General features: G+C 45.0%; 1 non-coding gene across 1 annotated transcript; it reads right to left on the bottom strand.

The window, feature by feature from the left end:
• Positions 1-1843: 1843 nt before the first annotated feature.
• On the bottom strand, positions 1844-1917 carry TRNAN-AUU (transfer RNA asparagine (anticodon AUU)). Its single transcript has one exon. It is a non-coding gene; the product is annotated as a tRNA-Asn (tRNA).
• Between the last annotated feature and the right edge of the window lie 3951 nt (positions 1918-5868).

Here is a 5868-nt window from a genome sequence, read left to right on the forward strand (position 1 = left end):
TTGCCATGGGTCAGGTCCGTGTGCTGGATGTTCCCTCATCACGCTAGTTCGCCGACATCTTGACGAAGGGCCTCCCGTCGCCGTTGTTTCTGGATTTTCGGTCCAGTCTCAACGTCCGCTCTCCTCCCGTTGTGACTGTGGGGGAGTGTTAGACTAATATGTCACGTATCGTGACATATCTCCTAATCCCCTAAATCGAGGAGTATCGATATTGTTGTGATCTCCCATTTATGGTTAGGATTGTAAATCTGTCTATATATTGACATGTAATTGAAAAACCCAAGTGTGGCAAATATTCTCTAAATCTTTCAGGTTCCCCTAATCGTTTCGCCACGGTTTTCGGTTAGATATATGGTTTAGCCATTAAGCTCACTTTTGACTTGCAGATCGAGGTGTTTCTCCCTCCGAATCAACGCTTGAATGGGACAATGGAATCATACCATTCAGTGTATAACGTTGCTATTGTGACTATTAAGGGTTTGCGCAAGGGTCTTCCAGAAGACCTGGAGCTTCATCTAGAGTCCTTGCCCAGAAGGGTGGTAGCTATCGGGCGTGAACCCAAAGGACTGTTGTGTGCCTCGATGGGCGAACCTATACTTGGTCGCGAAGACCTGGACAAGTGTAGCGCATTTGGTTGCAAGGACCTTAGGCTGTCAGACTGTCAAATCGCGAAGGTGAATTTCTGTCGCCTCTTTTCTACACGGCGGTTTATATAGATAGTGACATTGCATCAGACTCCAATGAGGCGGTCACCTTGCCCTCCTCTGGATGCATCCACTATCCCGCTAACCATATGTACTCTACGACTGGTGTCTTCTTGCAACAGATTGGGATCGGTGGCCCCCTGATTTACTTTTTCAATGGGAGCCTCGTCGGCATGAACTTTTATGATGGAAGGCCCAGTGGAACTCCTTTCCTACCTTGCAAGCAAATCTGTGAAGTCCTGCATCTGTTTGGGCTCGAGTTGGAACGGTATGCTTTTCCTTCTCTCTCCCTCTCCTACTTGCTCTAAATAGTACTCGCACTGTAAAGTAATATAAGATCGGTTAGATCACTAAAGTAGTGATCTAAACGATTTTATATTAGTTTACAGAGGGAGTACAAAGGTAAGTTATTCAAGGAGAGCTTAACCACACTGTAAAAACCTCATCGGGCGACAGGAGGAAGACCAGTGAGGCCGTTCGCAGACTAGATGAAGGCCAACACGAGACGAACAGCCAAAACCGGTAGGTTGGATTCTTTCTGTTTCTCGGTGAAACTTTTAGTTGTTTGTGACTGTTCTATTCGACATCCGACTTACGATACAATGTGGAAACTAAACTTTGGATGGCAGGTGGCCGGTGCCGCCGCCGTTCTGGTACCATGGTTGGCTAGAGGTGAGTAGGTTTGGCCCAATGCGCATGAGAGGGCGGGTTCTCCAGTAGATGCCTCCTCACCGCGATGTTGAAATGCTATCAATGTGGGTGGTTTATTCATCCACATGGATGTATGTCATCACCATGGGTCACGTCGAGTGAATCTAGGTTTCTTGCTTTCTTTCTTTTTTTGATGCGTATGAATCTAAACTCCATGCAGTTATACATTCTTAGTTAGATGGACTTTTATATAATGTCTGATGGACTGGAAGAAGTGAATGTATTTTTGTCCATGCTATGCATGCAACGTTACAGTCGACAATGTAAGGAAGAACTCCGAATCATGTGAATTTGGAAGAAAAAAAAGTCAGTGAACAATGGTGGGAATGTACAAAAAAGAAAAAGAGCAATGGTATGAATTTCTCTCTATATAAAAAGAAAAGTGCAATGGTTATAATTTGAAGAAAAAATATTAAAAATCGAAAATGCGCTAGAAGGAGGGCTCGGACCTCCGACCTTGTGGTTAATAGCCACATGCTCTAGCCAACTGAGCTATTCCAGCTTTGTGAATTAATTTATATACAATATTATTTATTAGGTTTATATCTCCTCTGAATTCCTTCATCCGCTTCGACATGCCGATTATGGCCGAAAATATGTAAGATTTTGACTGGCCGAAAAAGGAAACGACGGAAGACATGTGAATGTAAGATTTCTTTTTTTTTTGGCGGGGAGAAAGGATGTTTTATTCCACAACGAGAGGGTTACAATAACGAGACACTAATTCCTCACACCACGGAGGAATCGAGTTCACCCATACCGATGTATAAGCTTCAGTGCGGCTATAGTGTGTCAATTGATGTGCTACCCTATTTTGATATCTGCTAACTTTTAGAGGAACAAACTTCCTAACTATCAAATGAGCTTTAATCTCAGCAGCTAGATGATCATAGGCCGACCTTGAAAGATTGTCGCTCGAGAGAATAGCCGGAGCATTTGAAGAGTCTGATTGAACAATCACCGGGCAGTCCGAATGCTGAATGGCCAGTGCCATACCCTGCATAATAACATGAATTTCCACTTCCAGGGCATCATTACAGTGGAAAATGTACCTGTATGCCGCAAAAATCGTAGATCCGTTCTCCCTGCGAAGCACCATGCCAATCGAAGTGCGACCATCCTGGCACGAGAATGAATCGTCTACCGACAACGCAACCCAGCCCATAGGCGGAGGAGGCCAAGGCGTGGGGGATTCTGTAGTTTTTACACACTTTGGCCGACTGTCCTCATACAACGGCATCTTTCCTTTGACGATTTCCTCCATGCTATAGTTCCTTACCAAATTCAGCGACTTATAATAACTGTCAAGATAATCCACAGTTACCTCTACTGGGGTCTCATTCTTCCCATGTGTTATATCATTTCGGAGTTGCCAAATACGCCAGATCGTCATAATTACCAAGTCCCTGGTCTTGTCCGAACATTTTGAAAGTAGCTGCAGTACCCAGTCCTTACGAGAGTCCACTAGTAGTGAGTCATCAGGCAAGGGCCAGATTGCACGTAAGCCCTCCCAAACATGTCAGGCGTGCATGCATGAAATCAATGCATGAAAACTGCTTTCAATCTCTGCTCCACAAATAGGACATGATCTCTGTATATGAATACGACGATGCGCTTTGCCTAGATTAGTTGCCAATGCACCTGTCGCCGTCTTCCATGCCATAATACGCATCTTGAGTGGAACATTAGATTTCCAAATCGAATTCCAAATTGATTTGTCACCGTCCGGTCTAGTACAACATGCACCCCCAGAATGCATCTCATCATGTGTTTCCATCGCCAACCTGTAGGCACTTTTTGTTGGGTTTCGTAGTAATTTCAAAAAAATTCCTACGCACACGCAAGATCATGTGATGCATAGCAACAAGAGGGGAGAGTGTTGTCTACGTACCCACGCAGACCGACTGCGGAAGCGTTGACACAACATAGAGGAAGTAGTCGTACGTCTTCACGATCCAACTGATCAAGCACCGAAACTACTGCACCTCCGAGTTCGAGCACACGTTCAGCTCGATGACGATCCCCGGACTCCGATCCAGCAAAGTGTCGGGGAAGAGTTTCGTCAGCACGACGGCAGGGTGACGATCTTGATGTACTACAGCAGTAGGGCTTCGCCTAAACTCCGCTACAGTATTATCGAGGACTATGGTGGCTGGGGGCACCGCACACGGCTAAGGAATAGATCACATGGATCAACTTGTGTGTTTCTGGGGTGCCTCTGCCTCAGTATATAAAGGAGCCAAGGGGGAGGGGGCCGCCGGCCAGGAGGAGGGCGCAGGAGGAGTCCTACTCCTTCCGGGAGTAGGACTCCCCCCCCCCCCAATCCTAGTTGGACAAGGATTCCCCGAGGGGGAAAGAGAGAGGGGGGGCCGGCCACCTCTCCTAGTCCTAATAGGACTAGAGGAGGGGGGAGGCGCGCGGCCACCTTGGGCTGCCCCTTTCTCCTTCCCACTAAAGCCCATTAAGGCCCATATGGCTCCCGGGGGGGTTCCGGTAACCTCCCGGTACTCCGGTAAAATCCCGATTTCACCCGGAACACTTCCGATGTCCAAATATAGGCTTCCAATATATCAATCTTTATGTCTCGATCATTTCGAGACTCCTCGTCATGTCCATGATCACATCCGGGACTCCGAACTAACTTCGGTACATCAAAATGCATAAACTCATAATAACTGTCATCGTAACGTTAAGCGTGCGGACCCTACGGGTTCGAGAACAATGTAGACATGACCGAGACACGTCTCCGGTCAATAACCAATAGCGGGACCTGGATGCCCATATTGGCTCCTACATATTCTATGAAGATCTTTATCGGTCAGACCGCATAACAACATACGTTGTTCCCTTTGTCATCGGTATGTTACTTGCCCGAGATTCGATCGTCGGTATTCCAATACCTAGTTCAATCTCGTTACCGACAAGTCTCTTTACTCGTTCTGTAATACATCATCCCGCAACTAACTCATTTAGTTGCAATGCTTGCAAGGCTTAAGTGATGTGCATTACTGAGAGGGCCCAGAGATACCTCTCCGACAATCGGAGTGACAAAACCTAATCTTGAAATACGCCAACCCAACATGTACCTTTGGAGACACCTGTAGTACTCCTTTATAATCACCCAGTTACGTTGTGACGTTTGGTAGTACCCAAAGTGTTCCTCCGGTAAACGGGAGTTGCATAATCTCATAGTTATAGGAACATGTATAAGTCATGAAGAAAGCAATAGCAACATACTAAACGATCGGGTGCTATGCTAACGGAATGGGTCAAGTCAATCAGATCATTCTCTTAATGATGTGATCCCGTTAATCAAATAACAACTCATTGTTCATGGTTAGGAAACATAACCATCTTTGATTAACGAGCTAGTCAAGTAGAGGCATACTAGTGACACTTTGTTTGTCTATGTATTCACACATGTATTATGTTTCCGGTTAATACAATTCTAGCATGAATAATAAACATTTATCATGATTATAAGGAAATAAATAATAACTTTATTATTGCCTTTAGGGCATATTTCCTTCAGTCTCCCACTTGCACTAGAGTCAATAATCTAGATTACACCGTAATGATTCTAACACCCATGGAGCCTTGGTGCTGATCATGTTTTGCTCGTGGAAGAGGCTTAGTCAATGGGTCTGCAACATTCAGATCCGTATGTATTTTGCAAATCTCTATGTCTCCCACCTGGACTAGATCCCGGATGGAATTGAAACGTCTCTTGATGTGCTTGGTTCTCTTGTGAAATCTGGATTCCTTTGCCAAGGCAATTGCACCAGTATTGTCACAAAAGATTTTCATTGGACCTGATGCACTAGGTATGACACCTAGATCGGATATGAACTCCCTCATCCGGACTCCTTCATTTGCTGCTTCCGAAGCAGCTATGTACTCCGCTTCACATGTAGATCCTGCTACAACGCTTTGTTTAGAACTGCACCAACTGACAGCTCCACTGTTTAATGTAAACACGTATCTGGTTTGCAATTTAGAATCGTCCGGATCAGTGTCAAAGCTTGCATCAACGTAACCTTTTACGACGAGCTCTTTGTCACCTCCATATACGAGAAGCATATCCTTAGTCCTTTTCAGGTATTTCAGGATGTTCTTGACCGTTGTCCAGTGATCCACTCCTGGATTACTTTGGTACCTCCCTGCTAAACTTATAGCAAGGCACACATCAGGTCTGGTACACAGCATTGCATACATGATAGATCCTATCGCTGATGCATAGGGAACATCTTTCATATTCTCTCTATCTTCTGCAGTGGTCGGGCATTGAGTCTTACTCAATTTCACACCTTGTAACACAGGCAAGAATCCTTTCTTTGCTTGATCCATTTTGAACTTCTTCAAAATTTTGTCAAGGTATGTTGTTTGTGAAAGTCCAATTAAGCGTCTTGATCTATCTCTATAGATCTTAATGCCTAATATGTAAGCAGCTTCA

The sequence above is a fragment of the Triticum aestivum genome, chromosome 5A (assembly GCF_018294505.1).
Source record: "Triticum aestivum cultivar Chinese Spring chromosome 5A, IWGSC CS RefSeq v2.1, whole genome shotgun sequence".
Classification (NCBI taxonomy): domain Eukaryota; kingdom Viridiplantae; phylum Streptophyta; class Magnoliopsida; order Poales; family Poaceae; genus Triticum; species Triticum aestivum.